This window comes from Amblyomma maculatum, chromosome 5 (genome assembly GCF_055883805.1).
Source record: "Amblyomma maculatum isolate TAMU_Amacu chromosome 5, ASM5588380v1, whole genome shotgun sequence".
Lineage (NCBI taxonomy): Eukaryota > Metazoa > Arthropoda > Arachnida > Ixodida > Ixodidae > Amblyomma > Amblyomma maculatum.
This window is the reverse complement of record NC_139348.1, coordinates 91,267,043-91,288,111: the sequence shown is the minus strand read 5'-3', so window position 1 is coordinate 91,288,111 and position 21,069 is coordinate 91,267,043. Positions and strand designations below refer to the sequence as shown.

Below are 21,069 nucleotides of genomic sequence, written 5' to 3'. Positions count from 1 at the left end.
TCATAAAAACTTAGCCAAACAGCAGAGCATTTAATCGCGGCGCTAGACCTCTTGGCCATTAATTATATCCGGTGGTTATAGAAAACAAAAATGGATTAAAACCAGTTGCAGATATTTTTTTTATTTAAACATCAGGAAACATCACATAAAAATTTCGACAAGCCACGCTTTGATCCATCTGGTGTGGAATCACCCAACCATCTCTTCTGTGTAACTGCCCACTGCAGGCGCCGTGTTTCATATGCGAGGCGACATCAGGTTGCACATAAAACGGCCCCAGGAAGCTGCATGATTAAATCTATGCCAGATCGACGCAAACCATTTTAATCAGCATATGTTAGGGTACCTAAAACCGGGAATCATTTTCGATATCTATCCGCGTTACGACGCTATACAGTTTCAAAGTCTGAAAAAGAGGGAAATTTTGGTGCCTTGCCATAGGAAGCAATGCATAATATTCAGACGCGCTGGGAAGCTCGTGTAATAAGAGCAGAGATTTGAAACTTCGGCACAATCTTCGACTAACTCTATATTATATAAATCCCGGAATCATTTTGCGTACGTGCTTTTGTTCACGTTTTACGTATTTTTTTGTACCCGTTCCCATTAAGTAACGCGCTTTGTCGCCGCCACCTGCCGGTAGATGGCGTGAGTAGTACATGTCCCAAAAAGCTGGGCATTGTCGTTTTCCCCGAGTCCCCGCGTCTTTCGGAAATCCCGCTAAAGAAATCGGCCACCAGCGCGAAATGCTTGTGGAGGAGCGGCATAGCGCGCTGGGCTATCACACTGTAGGTGCAGGCCCAGCACCTTTAGTCTGCCCACTCGACAGAGGTTCTTTTTAGGTGAAGGTCAATTTCAGGATCGATAGCTTGGGTCTTCTCTACGCCTGAATAATAAGCAGTTCAGACTTCTCAGATGCGCATGACAGTGCGCTTTTGGTCGTGTAGTTCTGCGTTACCGCCACGGCTTCTTGAAGTCTGTCTTGGAAGTAACCGTCCTAGCCTTTAGTCATCCATAACGTCATGTCATCGGCATAGAAGGCTTTATGCACAACCATATTCTGGACAGCAGCGGTGGAATGCCAGACATCGCCAAGTTTAACACCTTGTGCGACAGTACCAAGCCGCGGGGGCGCCTCAGTTTGTCTGACGGATCGCTTCAGAGTGCACATCGCCGGTGCCCAGGGTAGCAGTTCGATCCACGAGGAAGGCCAACACATATTCATATTTGCTCTGGCCGCAATGTCACACTGCTAGGCCCACCAATATGGCACATGCGACACATTGTCGAATGCGCCCTTCAGATCTAAAACCAGAACATCATGGGCCTGGGTCCTATCGGGATGGCCTATTCTTTTTAAGCTCAAGCTGCACATGTTGAGTTGAGCGATCTGGCCGAAACCCAAACATGGTGTCAAGGAAGAAGATGTTAGTTTCGAAATGTGGTAGGAGCTGGGTGAGCACAACGTGCCACAGTAGTTTTCGGATGCACGACGTGAGGGATACAGGCCGAGGATTCTGGAGGGACAGCGCATTGCCTGGTTGAGGAATGAGATTTTTGTCAGCATGGAGCCACTCTTGCGGGAGTGTACCGGTCTTCCACACTTCATATTATTAATTGGTGAAGGTGGTTACTGATCCGCCGTCAAGGATCTGGAGCATCGTGTACGAAATACCGTCGGCTCCAGGTGTAGTGCTCCATCTCAGGCTCACGGGCATTGCAATAACCTCTGATCCCGGGATGTCATCCAAGGGTGAATATTTATGCTGATACGGCATGGACTAGTGTAGTGGTATTTTTCGTTTTCTTATGTGGGATCTTGGTGACTGCTCTAAGGTTTCCTACTTTTTCTTGGAGCCGGCGTAGGAGAGACCATGTCTTGGCCGGGGTGGTAGAAACTGTGGTGTTTCAGCCACTACGACGATCACGTTGATGTTAGGGCACAGCGTTGATGTTAGGGTTGTAGCCGTGAAGTTGCCAAGATCTTTCGGGGGCTTCCCTGACTTTGCAAGGGGAATCAAAGTACTAATTTCGAGGTCTAATGTATACACCATCTAGCCATAATTTGTTAATCATATCCAAAAGTTGAGGGAGTAAAGCTCTACTCAGATTAATTTTCCACGGCCATTATATTGGCTTGTTTGAAGAAGATGCGTGGTCCGCTCGCTCACAGTAGTTGGCAAGGAGGTTATTTCCAGTGTTCGTCGACAAGACACCGTTCATCTTTTGTCGAATTCTCATTTTGAGGTTCTTTGCGAGGTGAAGCCACTCACTGGGTCGCTGGATGATAGGGACGACAGCGCGAACATGAGTACAGATTGTGGCGTAGCGGCTATTTAGCAGCAGGCGGAAGTATTTAGCAGCACAAAAATTAGGACACGTTCCGAGCATGCCCGTGAAACGGTTCTACACCAGAAACTTCGTCTTGAAACGGAAGCCATAGCGAATAGAAACAAAGGAGCGGTCGAACCTGCAGAACAACTTATTGTATGAGTGGAAGGGATAGCTGCTGAGAGTAAAACAGACACGGCTGAGCGGCTCGCAAACGATCAAGCTGCGACTCGGATATTTGACCGGGTCTTTGCAACCGGTTTCGGTATGCCTGCTCAGAATTTGGCATATGAATCTTGGCTCCGTGTGACAAGTAGCATGTGTATAGTGTTTAACTTGATTGATAATGTTGATGGCGAACTACAACAGAGATTGAAATAGCGCAGGTTGTTGGGCGAGTTGGTGCATTGCAGACACGCATATGACTAATTTCCACGAGAAACTGAGCAATGTCTACAATTTCCATGAAAAACTTTAATACCACAGTACACCGAAGTATAAAAAAGTGTAAAAAGGCGTACGGAAGTGTAGTAGGGGTAGGCGCTTTCCATTTGGTTAACTATGCAAAGTGACTGTAATTTGTTCAAAAGAAACGATATTTGGTATGGAATATAAATCGGCTCATAGTTGAAACTGGCTTGTGGGGAATGCTAAGTTGGGTCCCCGACGAATCCGTGCCGGCGCCTTTTTTGTGTCAATCCCGCATGTGAGTACAACGCGAGTGCGTTTTTTGCTTCAGTTACGGCTGGTATCTCTATTCGGGGTCTAACGGAGCAAAACGCGTTGAATGAAGCCCTTCATGCAGTCGCTCTTCCGTAGATCGGCCAATGCTTTGCATTCATTGTTCGGTCCACTTGTAGGGAGCGGACTGCAAAAGATGAACTCCTTGTGGTTATGGGGCCTGTTAGCATTGAAACAATGTAGCGGCTGGTATGTGCTGCTCAGCACAAACGGAGAACTTGAGGTTTAATCTCTGCCTTCTTAGGAGAGCATCGAGGAATGGCAAGGCATAGCCCTTTACCCAATACTTTTTGAATTAGAAATCTCAACATTATTTAGACCTGTCCAAAATTTTTCCATCTTTGATTTGTCTAGAATGGTGAGGCAGCCATGAAAGTATAAATGAAAGAGATTTTTTTCAGAAATCAGTGCTGTGCGTTGTGTTCAATGACCTGCATCCTAAGCTTAGCAGAGGATGGCAATGATAATTAGCGTATAGGCGGTCTCAGACCGGTTACTAATTTTTGGCGTTTGTTCTCAGCTTAATAATATTTAGCTATTTTTTGTTCAGTGTCCTCGACTGTCGACGACCTGAGGGCTATTGGTAGAAGCACGTCAAGCGACCTCCTAAGCGTCCTGTGCCGTATCACTCCGACACAGAATATCAGCTTCTTCACTGTTCTTCACTGTTGGCAACGGTGGTGAAGCAGGGTGCAGAATCCCCTGTAGTCAATAATACGTACCGATGCCATGTCAACAAGAAAATACTTTATTATGAAGTCACCGACACTGCTTTTACCCGCTATGAAGAAGACATGCACAGGTCATCTTCACTGCCGTGTCTCTGCATGGTGCTGGTGTTCTCTAGTACGCTGGCCCATCGAGGTTGGAGGAAGTCCTAGAAAGCGAACCCTAACGTCGTCGCTTTGAGTGTTGTAGCGTCTGACCGAGTAAACGGGCTTAGATAACGTCTTTAAAAAAGGAAGCAGCTTGGCGGTTGCTTTGTAGAATCTGCCTTAAACCAACCATTTTCTCAGAGCAACTCAACTGGCTGGAAGGGCTATAGTGGGCCTGTCCTATACTATTACACCGTCAGCCATGACAAAATTCAAGATGTACCCGTAACCTACAGAAATCAAAATCTGCAAAGATACCTAAGGGACTAAAGCGTCCCTCCGCAAGGTCATTGCTTACACTCTTGAGAATGGTGGCAAGGTGAAAAGTTACGTCGGCGTTCGATATTTAGGAATTCGCTAAAATGTGTCAATGCTCAAACGTTGCGCCTGGATTCTGTCGTTACTGAACCTAAATGCTTCGGAGTAGCTACGCAACTTTACAAATATCAGAGGCGTGGGCACATATCGGGGCATTTTACCCTGTGCTGCAAAGTCGGTACTGGTCCCCATTCATTCAAGAAATTCTCCTCGAGAGCGCAACCTAAATGCGCAAACTGCGTTGCACCAGATCCACTTTCGCACCCTACTTTGCGTGTTGGAAGCTGCAACACACGCATGGTGGACACACAAAAAGGAAAACATCGAAGCGCCATGTCCACCTCTTCACCTCAGCATGTTTACATGAAAGCGCCAATGCCTCCCAAACCACTTTGCGTAACTAGAAAAACAGTCGACTAAGCGGTTGAGGTCAAAAACAAGCATGCGAAGTCTGCTCGTTCTTCTCCATCATAGCTGCCGCAACACTTCCCACAAGACCAGAAAATACCCTACCTCACTCTCAGCCTAAGGCGCTAAAACGTGAAATGCCGATCAGCTCAAAGCAGCCAAGCGCAAGCACCGAACACGACAACACATGCCTATTGATTTCTATGTACTTCGTAACCATCTGGGCTCTTCTCTGATGCGCTCCAAATGGCTACGATGTGTTTCGAAAGAAACATCTGGGCCTTGGAGCTTGCAAACACATTACTACCAATTTCTTCACTTAGTCGATCCACATCTGAGGGGGAGACTCCCTCTGAGGATTCATCCGCATCAGAAAACATTATCAGCGTCTTCGCCTCAAGGCTTCATTGACAAAGAGTATGTGATGACGCTTATCCCTATGAATAGTCGGCATTGCTACAACTGTGGATCCGTAAAAACTGTTGATTATATGCTACTTGAGTGGTATACGTAAGCTCAGGAGCGGGCATACTTTGAACAGTCCATGGAGAAACTTTCTCTAGTGCCTCTTAACAATGAACAGATGGTTAGCTACTTTAGGCTGCCCTAAGCATAGAAACATGTAGTGAAATTCCTGCTTGCGTATTTAAAAGAAATTGGACATCTCGACAAGCTGTAATGTTACTTTGCATCTTTCTTTGAGGTACGTTTGATGTGCATTGTCAGCCCACGGGAGTATGATTTTTTTCATTTCTTGTTAAAACAATGCTCGCCATGGACAAAGTGCGAATATAAAGACCAAAATTGACCTTCACCCTGCTTATTGCTCTTAATTTTCACACTTCTGTGCATCCACCATCCTCGCGTTATTCCCTTTATAATGTAGGATAACACGCCAATGTGTTCTAATCGCCAGCCAAATTCTGTTTCTTTTTATATAAAAGGTTCCGTCCCTGTTTTTAGAAACCACCGATATTACACTGACCATAGCAGTGTCGTTGGCTTGTTTGTAGCTTTGCATTTAAAAGAGAATTTTGACAGAATGAACAGGAAACAAAGCCCCCTCCACGAGATCTGCCAGCACGCCGAGCACATAGTGCCTTCTAAGAAGTGAGTGTGGCAACAAAGGTAAGGTGGTTGTTCGTCCCTGCTGATGCACGCACATTCCTCAATAGTCGCTAAGACGTATTCAAGCTGGTCTCGAAGTATAGGGCTAAATTATAAATAATGGTTGACAATACCTATTTCTCTAATTCTCAGGTTACACTTTCAAGTTGATTTCAACATCCACGTTAAAAAAAGCTATACAACGAATCTTAAAGGTCCCAAATGAAGCCACAATAGGCGATGAGTTTACTATCATTTAGGTGTTTCACAAGTTAATAGTAATTTAATGAAATAAATTTCTCGGCATTCGGGTTAAAGGACAGGTTCCTTGCATGATTGGTGGCGCGTACGCAACCTATAGGCAATGAGGCGTCTTTTGCACAAAACGTGTTAGAAGGGCACTTAGTGAATGCGTTGTGCGTGTGACTTACTATCATCTATTTTGAATGTGTACGAATGTTGCAATAATAATCATTTTAAAATTAAAATCATTCAAACATAAAATGTTAACAATTTGCCCAAGGAAAAGGCGCTTCGCGTTTACTCTTAAGGTGGAGTTTAAGCATTCCCATTATTTTTCTTCGTATATACAGCAATGAACTCCAGTGGATGAAATCTTCTTAGCTACTGTCGAGGGGAGTAGAGCGCTAAAAGGAAATGGGAGAAACTCCTTTTCTATTGTTTTGCCTAGTACTTGACTAAAATCGGTGTTAGGATAATAACTGCCGCAAGGCTATTTCTCGAATATATTTTCTGGTGTAATTTTCACTGCTCTAGTAAACTAATGTACTAAATATACTAAATCGAAACTATTTTGCTGTTAAAATTTAGTTAAACCATCATACCGGTCGCAGACAACGATGATGAGCCTCTCGAAGTTTCAAAAGCATCTCATATGGCGGAATTGCTCTGAAACAGAAGAAAAAATTGACAGTTGAGGTGAAGCGTGTAAATGTCAATTTAGGTGAAGCGTGTAAATAACAAAAAAGTGGTTTTCTCTGCCTAATACGGCAAAAATAATGGTGCATTTGTGGCAAGGAAGAGAATGGAAACGTAAGATATTGCAATCAGATTGCTATATATGTTAATAAGATGTAGGAAGAACAAATTAGCAATGCGACTCGAACTGAAATCTGCCACTTCGTCAGGGCCGACTTCGATCCGACTTCGATCTACATTGGTGTGGAGGCCCAAGCAGTCGTATCAATGAGATCAATTACAGTGGTGCAAAATGGAAAGGTTCAATAGCAGAAAGTATGTGAAATAGCTATTCTAAACGACAATCGGCACACTTGGGTGCAACACAGACATGCAATTACCCGCTGTAGTAGGTTACGCAGAAAACCTCAGCCGTCCCACCTTAGAGACAGGGGGAATCTGCACGCGCCCACGCAATAGGCGACACAAATAATTTGTGAATAGTGTACCCTCTGTCATAGTTTAGAGATGAGTAAGGTATATGGCCTAGTATTTGGAATGACACATAGCGAATTAATTTATTGTTTCACGCCTGTTTCTTAGCCAGTAGCCTCTCTGTAGACTATAAGTGGCAGCTAAGCATGTGAGATATTGTCTAGGCGCTGGCATGAGAAGCAGGGCTATCCATGTACAACAGAAGAATAAGTCCAGCAGACACGACTGAAGTTAGTCAAGGCAAATAAAATATAATAAAGATAATGTTGCCCAGCCCGCACCGCCTAAACAACAACGGGCTGAACCCAATATGTAAAATAAACGACTCAAAAAAAAACACAAAAATTTGCATTGCAGAAAAAGAATGAAAACAAATGAAAAGATGCGGTATGTCAAAGCTATTAGCTGCAGAGAGGTTGGTCTGCACAGTGACATAATTTAGAAATGAGTATATTATTTGGCTTACAATTATATAGTTTATGGAATAGAAAATATTAGCTTATAGTGCTTGATTGTTGACTGACAATATTTTCTTGACTCAAAATAATTTTTGCATGTCCATTACCTGCTAATGACTGCTGACTATTGGGAAATTATGGGTACCAGCAGGACTCCTCGCCTCATTAGGCTCCATGAGAACGAAGCATGAGCTGGTTATGACAAGCAGAGAGTAACTTTGCGCTATGCAGTTATGCGTAGTTTGTCGTCCTCTAAACATTTCTGGCTACTGCTAAATGAATTTACTCACCCAGTGTATGTTCAGTTGTTAGTCGAAAAACACGACCAATAAATCACATTTTCTGAGCTGCTGGTGGGACGGAAGTTTGTTTTTGTATACACCAGCTTCACCTAATAATTGAAGGAACGTACAGCTCACTATCTTTAAATGTTGCAGAGGTGTCTCAAGAGCCACCTTCGAGAAACCGCGTGAGCAAAAACATTCGCCGCTAGCTGGTTTCGAATCAACGCCGAGGTGAAATGATCAGCTTCGCTAACAACTGCGGCAGGCGTGTTTGCCATCTCGCTTTTATTAATTTATTCTGGGCTATGGCACAGATTAGATCCACACAACAATCAGAATAAAGTCGAGCAAACGAGATGCAATGAACACACTTTGTATATATTGCAGAGTCGGAATCAGCCGATTAAACACTGGCTTCGTCTCACTAAACTTGCAGCAGCTCCGCCAGCTGTTCTGCTCTTGAGAGCACCTCGGGAGATTGTGCGGCCGAAGTTAACCTCACGACCAACCAATCCAGCGTCTCGAAAATAAATACCGCACCATTATCACAGTAATAACATACAATTACCGTGCGCTGGCAGCTTTTTTCACATGCTAAGTTACCAGCCTTTCAAGCGCCGCTTCGTGTTATGCCTTGTGCCACAAAGTTGCATCAAAAGCCTTAATTCTCTGTAGTTCTAAAACAGAAAGAAATAGGTGAAATATTTACATATAAAAGCAAGATGTGCCAAGCAAATATAAACAAGGTTGCATGTTACTAAAGGATTGCTCAGCAAAACTAGACTGAGGCTTATGGGCTTTTAGGTTTTGCTAACCGTTGTGCACCGCTAACTCCTCAACGTGTGGATGTTTGTGCTGCTTCTTTTCGTGATTATGTCATTATATAGTAAATTATTAACTAGCTGCTCAAAATGAAAACATTATCAATTGTCCCTCTTAAACTAAATGAAGCGTACAGGCAGACACGCAGAACCCAGTTATCATTTGTTCTCTTTATTGCTTCAATAGAGGAGCTCTTTGAAAAGTTATCGGATATTTGCAGGCGTGTTTGTTACTGTGAAAACGCACCCAGACTTCTTGGTTCTAGGAAAAGGTGAAAGCTGATACTTCGTTTTTCTTTCACGGCATGATCTAGAGTGAACCATCGTTCATTTCAAATTTAGCAAAACCGCATGACGTTGACAGCATTTTTGTTGACGAGTTACGCTTTCATTTTGGTTGATTTAAGTCTATGTTGTTGTCATTGCTGATCGGTGTACAGCATTGCAACAAACTGAATAGGGTTATGGTAAACATCCTGCTCATAGGGGGCTGCACAGACTAAAGAAGGAAATAGCTGACCACAGTTAGTAGTGCGGTCTCTCTCATATATTAAAAAAGCGCCTATTGCAATTCATCAATATACATCTAGGTACCAGTAGCTTTCTTCAGAATGCCTAATATATTTCTAAAGCGGCTGAAGGTAGGGAGGTTTGCTATTGGAGGGTAATTCAGAAATCACAAATGCAGCTTTTGACACAATCGAAACGTACTACATTACTAACAATAATAACTAAAATGAATTCCTGAGCCTCTGAAAAAACTGCTCAATACAACTATTCCTGGGGTAGAGTATAATATTTCTAGGGTGCATAGTGTAATGTGTCAGTGTTAAGGCTGTTCCTTTAGCATCAACCACAAGTCCACCTCTTACTGATCTTAAAGCCAGTGATCTCACCGCCTCTATTCTTATCTGCATATTTCGTTACCAATATGAGGCTGTTATCGCACCCAAAGGTACTCATTTTTCAAGGGAGATACTCGTTTAGCAAAATACAACGATGAACTTTATGAATTGGTTTATTGAGAATGAACAAAGCTTGCATAATTTATTGCGTCGATTGGCTCACTTCCGCTAGAATTTCCATCTGACTTCCTCTCATACGGCCGTGTCCAAACTATCTTCAAATTCCTTGCCCCGAAGGAACGCAAGTGTGTCAGGGGGAGTTTCGCTACAAACGAGTTGTCGCCGTGTCACACGGCCTACAACGAGCTTCTCAGATAAGCCGGCAGGAGACCATTTATATTTTGTACAAACACGTAATAAAATAACGTTCAGAAGAACTAATATGTTTTACACTTTTCTTTTTTCGCAAAATGCAATTGTCTAGACATATCATTATAAAGTAAAACACATTTGCTAATTAACGAGCACTTGCTAAAAAGAGCGATCTTGCCCGCTCTGCTGGACACCATGTGCAGCGTTTGCGACTCGGCGTCATCGCCTCCACTTTATCCCGTCGTTCCGTCGACAGGGATTATGAAAACGAATGACTCCCCTCCACAGAGAATGAAAGCATCTTGTCGAAGAAATATTTTCTTGCATGTAGAGCAATTGGTTAATTAGAGCCAATGCATTCAATCAGAAGTTGGGAACTCGTGTCTCCGAAATGAGACATTTCTCATGTCTCATTTTGAGCGAAATGAGTGATAAGAAAAGCAATGATTGAATTGGATAGAGAATGAAACAATCTTGGTGTGGAATAATTTTGTGAGTGGAGAATAATTATCAAATATTTATAGCCACTTAAGTTAATCAGACGTCGGGCATGTTTTGCAGGTCGTGTCACCAGAAGTTTCTCGGCAGGAGAATGTTCGAAGGAAACGATTTATGAGAAAACGAATGGTTGCATTAGACAACGGATGAAAACATATCACAAGGTAAAATAAAATAAGGGATAGAGCATAATTAGCTAATTAGAGCAAATTTATGAAATCAGACGTCGAAATAGCCAAAGAGGGTAATGTCGACATGAAAGGGGAGTCACATGGTACCCAGCTTCAATAAGGTGTTACGTCATAGTCTGACGTCCCAAATCGGATGCTTCTTCCGTCTCCTTTCTTTCTTCCAAAAAGAATGCTTACGAATTCCCCCAATGCGGGTGTCTGAGTGATCTCAAATGTTTTTTTTTTTCTTTTTCATTGTGCACGTTTCAAGGATGTGCGAATCTGCGGTTCGAGGACTTCGGCACAGACGAGCGTCTGGAACAAACAGCGCATGATCGGTTTTTGCGGAATCTTCAGACGGATATTAGGCGCCAAGTTTCACCCATACATGTAACTGGTCTGGTGCACTCAGTAATGTTTTATCGTGGCTTATGCACGGATGCCGCTACTGGTCATTGTCGTTTGAGTCGATCTCTTTTCCACACTTCGTGGTACACAACCGGAGTAAGGTATGCGGCAAGAGCGACGAATCTCAAACCCATCAGAGGAGTAGGGCATTTTGAATAGCTGTGTTTGCTTCATATTCGGACGCTGGCGGCGCCCGACGATGTCAGACAGTAAAGTACTTATCTTTAAGATATGTTTGTGCTGGGGGCAATAGGCGCCGTGGTATCTGTTCGGCGAACTCTGTGCAGTGCCCTTGTTTGCCTTGCTAGTCCGCATAATTGCGCTTTGTTGGCTTGTTTTGTACGAACATATAGCAGACGCACATCAAACGCGAATATGAAATTTAAGTCTTTTTGCCTACAACTTCAGCACTGCAACTGAACATTTCTTGACATTGAACGGAGAGGGAGAATAAAATTTATGTAATGTGATTACGGTGGTGGTTCACCCAATTCCGGGAAGCCATTATCGAATACGGCCCTCCAGGCAGGCCCGACCGATCAGTTGGTGCTGAGGAGTGAGCTATGTGTTAGCCAGCTTTGCCTCCCACTACTCATAGCTACGTTCCTGCAACCTGTATGTTTTGCATTGTTCGGGCAGTTCGAAACGATTTGGAGTTTCTGAAATGTAGCTGCAACTCGGGCATGCTTATTAATCATGTCCCGAAGGGAATATAGCTGTTATAAATGGAAAGCGTTTCACTGATACTTGTGAACTTGTTGAATGCCGATAAAGCGTTCCCTATAATATCGGAGCGATTGCAGACAGAAGCATGTGCATTGCTTAAAACATAAAGTGCCTACATATATTTGACCGCATATTGTGGTGTTATCTGTCCTCAGCAGCAAGCAACACCCGTAAACTTATTCCGGGGCACGGCGTCAAGTGCTGACTTGTTACATTGCTCGCCACCCGCGATTGATATGGAATTCGTTCACGTTATTGCTGTTTTGTAAATCGTATAACTATGGACGCATTTGGTGCGAAATGGCACGCGCACGAAGTCGTGCCTGTGTGTACCTGTTTGGTTACTAAGAACCCAGATACTTTCGAACGGCCATTATCACGTCTCCAGAACCAAGTTACATCTGTAAATATGAGGTACCCCCATAAAGGGGCTTAACACGGGACAAATAGCGTTGCCATGACGCAAGTGTGCTTACAACCTGCAACGCCTAATTGAGCAGCAGCGGCATATAGAACAATACGGTCGCCTACGGACATTGCGCAGGGAAGCCTGTTCCCGCCTTCATCGCGAGTCGCGATCGATTAATTGTGAGCGCAGCGCGCGAAATTTCCTTTCTTTCATCTGTATAGACTCATCGTCATCGTCGCTAACCGCTGCGCAGATAATCTCACGCTGTGTGCCTGGTCATCCTGCGAGAATAGACATTTCTTAGAGGGCTGTCTTACAGTATTGAGATTACTTATAATTCAAGGCTTCTAACAATCAAGCCCCTCCCGACATTTTACTGTTTACAGTGGCTATAGTGTACCCATATTCCGCTTTCCTTAGTTGACTCGAGTCACTACTACCATGCTCAGCTATGTGTAAGAAAGGAAATGGTGCGATACCACGGAAATTGTTAACTTGCCGCCGAAGCTTACTAGCGGAGCTGATTTCGTAAAGCCTGGCTTTCACGATTTCGAGAGAAGACCTCCCCGCAGTTAGCGGTTACAGGTGGCGAGCGAAGAGACATAAGATGGCTTGACGTACTCTACGGCTTACTGTTCTGGTCGCGTCGAGACCATCGTTTGGGTCGAGCCTATTCCCTGCATGAAGTATGAACTCAGCGACAGAATACGCAACCCCAAACAACGTTGTCATGCTTTCTTTCGCTGGAGGCTGAAGGTCTTCGTTTCCTTCGTAAAAGAACGCTGCTTGACTTCTTTTCAACGCAACGCAAGATGTTTGCTTTTGCTCATGACCATCTAGTTTTGTAAGTCCAAATCATTGTTTTCATTCAGACAGGTGCGATTCAATTGGTATATGTACTTCTGTGACACGTAATGCGCAATGCGGACATTTTCTTCAGTCAGCCTTGGTCGACACGATATGATGCTCTCACAATATTTCCTCTACTAAATAATCGCATTTATATTTAGCAATTATATTTTTCAAAGGATAAATAGTAATTATGAAATACTGGCAGGTATTGAGCAACTCATGTGCCTTGTGTGCTTCCGGGAGTGCAGTCGGTTTTGCTAGTGCCCTCCAATATCATTTTTTTTCGCAGACAGTGACATTTCCCCTGAGTTTCCGTGTATCTGAACCAATGCAGATAAAATGGTGTTTTTGCTAATGTGCTCGGTATTGTATTAAGAAATATTTCCAAAGAGTGGTCCTATTCAAATCACTGAATTGGCGAAAAAACGTGGGTTAGTTGATGACATACCCCTAGTACCAAAGCTTACTCTGTGTTGCCTCTTTCTTTCTTTCGTTCTTTAATATCATGAATAAATTTTTACACAGTCAAGGGTAAATTTGACGTTGGTAGCAGAGATTTAATTTAATAATGCTTGCTTTTATAAAGCTCTTTCTAAAATTTGGATGAACCTCATTACCAATAATCACATAGTTCCCCATTCAACAGTTTCTGCTTTTAGACAGTATGTTACTTACTTAGACTTTTTTAAGTAGTCATTAATCTATTGAACGTACTGTCAACATTCTGAATGCCAGAAGTAGTCTAGCAAACGTCTAGTTGACTACGTTAATTATTTCAATTAGGTAACGGTGGAAAGCCTTGTTACAAATTGATCTGCTACAGTTTTTATGCCAGCAGTGGTCTGTAATAAATCTAGTTGATTGTAGTAGCCATCGTAGTTAAAAAGTGGGAGCAAGCATTCTTACTAATGAATCTGGAATTTAGTTGTCCAGTTTATATAAAGTAACTTTTCGTCAAAATATATTAGTTGTTTAGGCATCTATTCAGGCACTGTTTTGGTAATTAGAAAGGCTACTAATATGGCAGATGTTTTAACTGGGGTGTAGATAAGAAAATTGAACATCAAAGTGGATTAGTTCCGCCAGGGGGCGCCGAGGAGTGAAGACGCTGCCACGTCGAGCTCTGCTGTTAATGGCCTTTTTCGGCGGCTTTTGGGTGCACCCAGCAACATCTCACTTCGGACCGATTTTCGGAAGTCCCGAGGATCAAGTGGAACCATCTAAAAGGTGGGACCACAATTTGGTCTTTACGATACTTTGAAGTTCGGAGCAACAACGCCGCCAAGTTAAGCCTAGCGTCCGAGCCTAGCGTCCGGCCTAGCAGCCCTCGAGGGAAGACCCTCGGAGCGTGGACGGCATGCACTGGCAGGGCGAGGAAAATCAGAGCTACCAGCCGAACTCTGACACTAGTAAGGACGGAAATATGGAGGCGGTTGAGGCCTTAGATGAAAATTCATGGTTCCGCCGACAAGGAGGCAGATATGTGAAGGAATGCGACGCAGCGTCCCAAGCGAAGAAGGAGGCACCCGTGAAGGGGAGCGAAGGGACCGAGGCCGCCAAATCGCGGCAAAAAGCGATAGGAAGGTCACCCGCCGAGAGATCCGTAGGCACGGTCAGATCGAAAATACCGAAGGAGATGTTCCGCGTAGTGCTGCGACCGCACGGCGGCGCCGATCAGCTGACAAGGAAAGCGGGACCGAAGCTGCGCCAGGTCCTGGTTACGGCTGCAGGACCTGAACGGGGAAGACAGATTCATCGCCAACCCGAAGAATCAGTCCCTACTAATTATGACCCCGGAGCTCGGCAGGGCAAAGCGGTACGAGCAAATTACGACCATAAAAATCGGGCCAGTTGAGATAGACGCAACTGCTCACGCGGCCATGCCGGAGGGCGGCAAGGGCGTCATATACGACGTTCCGCTGGACGTCACGGAGGAGGAAATTCGGCAGGGACTCAGAGATAACCCTGGCTACATTGGAGCGAGGAGGCTCGGGAAAAAGTCTAAAACTGTGCTCATCATTTTCGAAGACCAAGAAGTCCCGCGAGAGGTGTGGTTCAACGGATTGCTGTACCGGTGCAACCTCTACAAAAAGAAATTCGATGTGTGCTACGCATGCGGCAACCTAGGACATCGGTCGGACGTCTGCCCGGACCCCACCAGCCCTCGATGCCGAGGGTGCAGAATGCTTAATCCACCGGAGGGGCACGAACAAAATTGCGAGCCGCAATGCCTACTGTGCGGCGGCTGCCACCCCCTGGGGCACAACCGCTGCAGAAGCATGTACCGGACCCCGCACATTCTCAAAGTTCGACAAGCAGAGAAAGAAGCCACCCAGGCTCAAAACAAGCAGCAAGAGCCAACGAAAACCCGGGGCAGATCGAGAGGAAGAGGCGACGCCGCGGGCACAACGGGCCGTGCGAGAGACTCCAGCGCATCCGTCACCAGAGATGAGCCCAGATCCAAGAGCAAGAACAGGGGGCCGCCACAACCACCGCCACCCAAGGACGACAAGAACCATTGGCCGAAGCCCGGGGAGACGCCGGCCGGACAAGCAAAGACGAATGAAGAAGTTAACGCAGGCGGTAAGTCGGTCAGCTTCGCTAGCGGGGTCTCCAAAGAAAAAAACTTGGAACTTTCGGAATTACAACAGACTCAAGCCGAGCATAGCAAAGAAATCAGAATCATTAAAGAAGACATCAAAGAGGTTAAAGAAACCCTCAAATCCCTAGTCGAGGTAATTAAAGAGTTAAAAGAGGCAAAAGCTACACCTGCACCGGCACCTCCGATGCTCAGGCCGCCTGTCATACGGGGCCCCGGTGGGGCAAGCGAGAGCAATTGTGGCAGGGACAGTGACGACTCAGATGAAATGAATATCGATCAGGCTAGACCTGCGAAACGTAAATCAGACGACACTAATGTAATTGGACAAGTCAGAAAGCACGTGGCTTTTAGAAAATTAGTCAAGGATGAAATCATAGACTTCGAATTGAACCTGAATAAGAAACTTGAGGCGAGATTTGGAGTGCTAGAAAAGATGCTTCAAGCCCTTTGCAACGCATCGGGTATACAATATCAAAATCATAATGGATCCCAAAACGTCTAAAATTTGGCAATAGAATTGCCGGTCGTTGTCAATGAAGCGATGGCTCTTGCAACAGTACGTAGCTAGCCAGAACACACAGCCTTTGGCGATGGCTCTGCAGGAAACGCGAGGTGTATGGAAGCTTTCGGGGTACAAAAGCTACGATAGCGGGAAGGGAAGTAAAACACAGGTCGTGACGTACGTCAAAAACAACGTCGCCGTCATCCAGCACGAAGTAGGTAACAGGGAGACTGAAACGGTCTTTGTGGAAATCCTGGCCGGTAAAAAGAACAGAGGCAGCATATTTCTACTCAATGTGTACAGCTCCCCGAAGTGCACGAAGGCGAGGTTTGGCCCGATATTTAAGAGAGCGATTAGCCTGGCAGGTAAGAACCCACTAATAATAGCCGGCGATTTTAATGCCAGACATCGAGAATGGGGTTACACGACCAGCAGCCCGAAGGGTCAAACGCTGTTGGAAGATATCACTGAGTCAAACCTCTACATCGCTAACGACATTAGATGCCCGACGAGGGTGGGCAACAGTGTGTCAGCGGACACAAACCCGGACTTGACTCTCTTCCATAGAACTGGCATAGTCAAGTGGACGAACAAGCATCAGGATCTAGGTAGCGACCACTACGTGCTAGAGGTAGAACTAAGTAGGAAAGTGAGCGTTAAGCGCGCTGTGTGTCGGACGGAAACCCAAGTGGATTGGGATAAATTCAGACAGATCAGAGAACGGGAAGAAATTGGAGATATAGAGTGCATTCAAAATTGGGCCGCCCAATTAATTACCCATGTCAACGAGGCCACCGAAGAAATTAAAGGCGAAGCTCTGCCTGAGGCGATGGATAGCAGGCTATTCGGCATGTTCAAAAAGAAAGAAGAGCTAACGAAGAAGCTCAAAAAGCAAAAGTGGAACCGCAATCTCAGGAGAGAGATAGCCAGACACAACGTCGAAATAGAAAAATACGCCCGGAAACTCGAGTCGCAACGTTTGGATAACAAATGCGACGAGATGGAGGGCACCATGAATGGGGCCAAGACGTGGCAACTGCTCAGGTTCCTGATAGACCCGACTAAGTCCAAAACGGTCGCCAATATAGAACAGGTCAAGGCGAGGTATAACTTTAAGGGTACGGACAAACAGCTCATTGACATGCTCAAGTCCATGTACGTAGCTCCCCCCGCCACAGCGCATTACAGAGATTACAACGGACCGGCGAACAGCGAGCTTGACGCGTCCATAACAGTGGCAGAAGTCAGAGCGGAGCTGCACGGCCTAAAAAGACGCTCGGCCCCCGGGCCGGACCTCGTTAATAACAAGATGCTCGCAAATCTGGACGACGAATCGATCAATGCCCTAACCAAATATTTAAATCAGGTGTGGGAGAGTGGTCAAGTACCCCAAGAGTGGAAGAGGGCTAAGATCACCCTAATCCACAAGCAGGGAAAACCACCGGGCTTGGAGAATCTCCGCCCAATATCACTAACATCCTGCGTAGGCAAACTACTTGAGAAAGTTATTCAGAGGAGGCTAACCAAATACACCGAAGAGAATGATGCGTGGCCGGCTGAATTGGTCAGATTCAGGCCCGGCCTTTGTACGCAAGATACCATGCTCAGACTACATAACGATGTTGTCAGAGACTTCAGGAAAAAAAATACGAAAGCTATGTTAGGCTTAGACCTTAAGAAAGCTTTTGACAACGTCAGTCACGACGCCATTCTCGACGGGCTCGCTGAGCTTAGAGTAGGCGAAAGAACCTACAACTATATTAGATCATTCCTGCGAGACAGGACGGCGATCATCAGCTTTCAGGGCTTATGTTCGGAGGAGTTCCCGCTGGGTAACAGAGGCACTCCGCAGGGGGCTGTGCTCTCACCTTTCCTTTTTAACATCGTAATGAGGAAGCTCCCCAGTAAGCTTGGCCATCTCGATGACTTAAAACTAAGCATCTACGCGGACGATGTGACCGTCTGGATGTGCGAAGGGCACGACTCGTACATCACATCCAGGCTCCAAGAGGCAGCAAATATAATCAGCTATCACGCAGAGGACGTAGGTCTATGCTGTTCGCCAGAAAAATCGGAGCTCCTGGTAATGACCAGCAGTAGTGGGAAGATAACTCCAGATATCAAAATTAAAGTCAACGGAAACGAAGTCCGGAAAGTAGATGAAATTAGAATATTAGGTATGATTATCAACCGCAGGGGTAGTAACAAAAGCCTGATTAAGAAATTAAAAGATCAGGCGGAGCTCGTAGTCAGAGTATTTAAGAAGACGTCCAACAGAAGGAGTGGTCTCACGGAGGCTAGTAGACTCAGACTCGTACAAGCTTTTGTCACGAGCAGAATGTGCTACGCGACTCCATTCCTAAATATCAACAAGAGCGAAGAACACAAATTAAACACCATAATTAGGAGATGCACGAAGTGCGCTCTAGGACTCCCCATAACTACTTCTAACGACATTCTAGAGAAAATGGGGTTGCATAATGAGTGGAAAGAGCTGGCTGCGGCGGTCAGGCTGTCCCAGAGAGAGCGACTCGCAGGAACGGCGGCGGGTAGGCAAATCCTCGATTGGGTAAACCTACTAGCGCCCGGGGAAGGCGAAAGTGTCAGAGAAAGCATAGATCGAGAAATCAGAAAGCATCTATACGTCTCGCCCATACCGAAGAACATGCACCCCGTACACGACGAGGGGAGGAGAAAAAGCAGAGCTAAGCACCTCGCTAACAAATTGGACAAACTCCCGCCGGGATCGGTCGCCTACACCGATGCAGCGATCGGGAAAGAAGGCGACGTAACCTCGGTCGCCCTATTGGACACTGGGATCGCCATAGGAATAGAAAGAAATCGAGATCTATCACCGGTAGAGGCGGAGGAGATTGCAATAGCCATTGCCATTGCACGACCAGGCGTGAAACACGTCATCAGTGATAGCAAAGCGGCGGTTAGAAATTTTAGCAAGGGTAGAGTCAGCAATCGTGCTGCAAAACTTCTGAACAAGTCGTCTCTCGCCGAAAGCGTGACCATAATCTGGACCCCAGCACACGCCGGTCTCGCCGGCAACGAGGCTGCCCACATGCTCGCCCGCTCCTCGCTACCTCGGGGTGCTGCGGACGCCTCCACAACATCTAAAACCAAGGAATGTATAGGTACCTTTAGGGATGTAACCGACAACTTGAAGAAAGACCGGAGGATATATCCGCCACCGGTTAGATCCCTGAGTAAAAAGGAATCGTACGACTGGAGAAGACTCCAAGCTCGAAATTTCTTTTCGCCCCTGTGGAGGAGTTGGACGGGTGCCAGAGGGCGGAAGAGGGACGGTGCAGAAACCGAAATTTGTAAATTTTGCGGCCACGTGGCAACATTAGATCATATAATATGGAGATGCGTTCGTGCCCCAGGGCGCAACGCGATTAAAACTAGCGATGAATGGGAGACCACGCTAAGAAGCTCCGACGAAAAAACACAGCGATTCGCCGTCCGCCTGGCGGCCGAGGCTGAAGACCTCTTCTCCTAGACGAGGCCGGGTGTCCTCTGGCCGCGGTGTGACAGACTGCCTCCCCGGACGCCTGTGTGCGGACTCGTAGGTGGCTGCTGCACCATATTCGGCGGAAATAAATGTTCTTCCTCCTCCTCCTCCTCAAAGTGGATTAGAGAGTTTGTTGAGGGGCTTTCCCACATTGGACGAATATATAAAATATAGCTAATGCATTTCATATTATTGCCAACGCCATCTCCTTCTACATCACAAAAACAGCAAACGTGGCATCCGTATTTGGAGCATAAAAGTACTAGCGGTCCCAATTTTCGTTTATGAGTGTATAAAACCAAACTAGGTGAACTTTCAAATGCATGCTTTTTTCATGCCGTATTTCGAACGTCAGTACTAATTAATAGAATTTTCAGATGTGCTCGCCTTTAATGTTGATGGCCTTGAATTTGTGTACATAATATTTTCCATTAAAATAAAAATAAACTTTTATGATAATTTTCAGGTAACCAACCATATAAGCATTGAGTTCCATTAAGTACATTATGGTCACCTTGCCATGAAACCCACACGCACAGAACACACACATGTATCTCTGATAGGTCTTAAAATGCGAATCTGAAAGTTAAAAGAAGTCAACCAAAGGCACTTATATAAGACATTCTTTTAATTAGCTTTCTTGCACACTCTCGATAAGTATACATTCTTTGCCAAAAGCTTAGAGCCCAATGTGTTTACTTTTGAGCTGTACTTTACGACTTGTGGTTCGTTCCCTGCGTTCCGTGTTTCCTGACGGCAAGGCGACTTATTCCTATCCTTCCTAACAGGATGAACTTCTATGTGTGCTAAAACGACGCTGCTACACGGCTTAGAGGCAGACCCCCTAAGCTCTAAACGTTTGACAAAGGTTTATAAACATATCACTCTTACCACCACAACCTCCCATGATTAGTCCTACATAACCCCGCCCCCAGGCACCAGCGGCGGCGGAGCAACTGACCCCGGCGGCGGTCAGACCTGTGAAGCAGTGGGGGGTGCTAAAAATCTGTGGCTCCGCTGGACAGGCCGCCATTGGAAACTGACCCTTTCAACGTTTAATGCTAGAAAACTAGCTACTGAAGCTAGCTTAGCAGTGCTTTTACAGGAACTAGAGGGTTTGAAATGGGATGTCATAGCCCAGGTAGCACATGCGACCGGCCCGATATTAGAAATCGATTGGCGACGTCTGGTCCGTCAGTGGTCCGGCGTTGCCAATGCTCTACCAATAATGGTACAGCCATGCGATAACATTGACCACTCTTGTACCAGTGATTTACATGTTCCCCCATGATTGGCATTCATGGACTATCAACGGGCAATAATGACCTTGCGTATAGAACTGCTTGCCAACATTTTATACACGATGATGTATGATTGCCAATATTACCCTGCCATCGGAATTGTCT

At 45.5% G+C, this 21,069-nt stretch overlaps 1 long non-coding RNA gene across 1 annotated transcript in view; it reads right to left on the bottom strand.

Annotated features, from left to right (window-relative positions):
- The window catches only part of LOC146188676 (uncharacterized), a 73,968-nt gene that overhangs the window by 25,894 nt on the left and 27,005 nt on the right, over positions 1 to 21,069 (bottom strand). Inside the window, exon 2 of the long non-coding RNA XR_014707252.1 lies at positions 6,626 to 6,689. This is a non-coding gene — a long non-coding RNA (uncharacterized LOC146188676). The remainder of the gene's footprint in view (positions 1 to 6,625; positions 6,690 to 21,069) is intronic.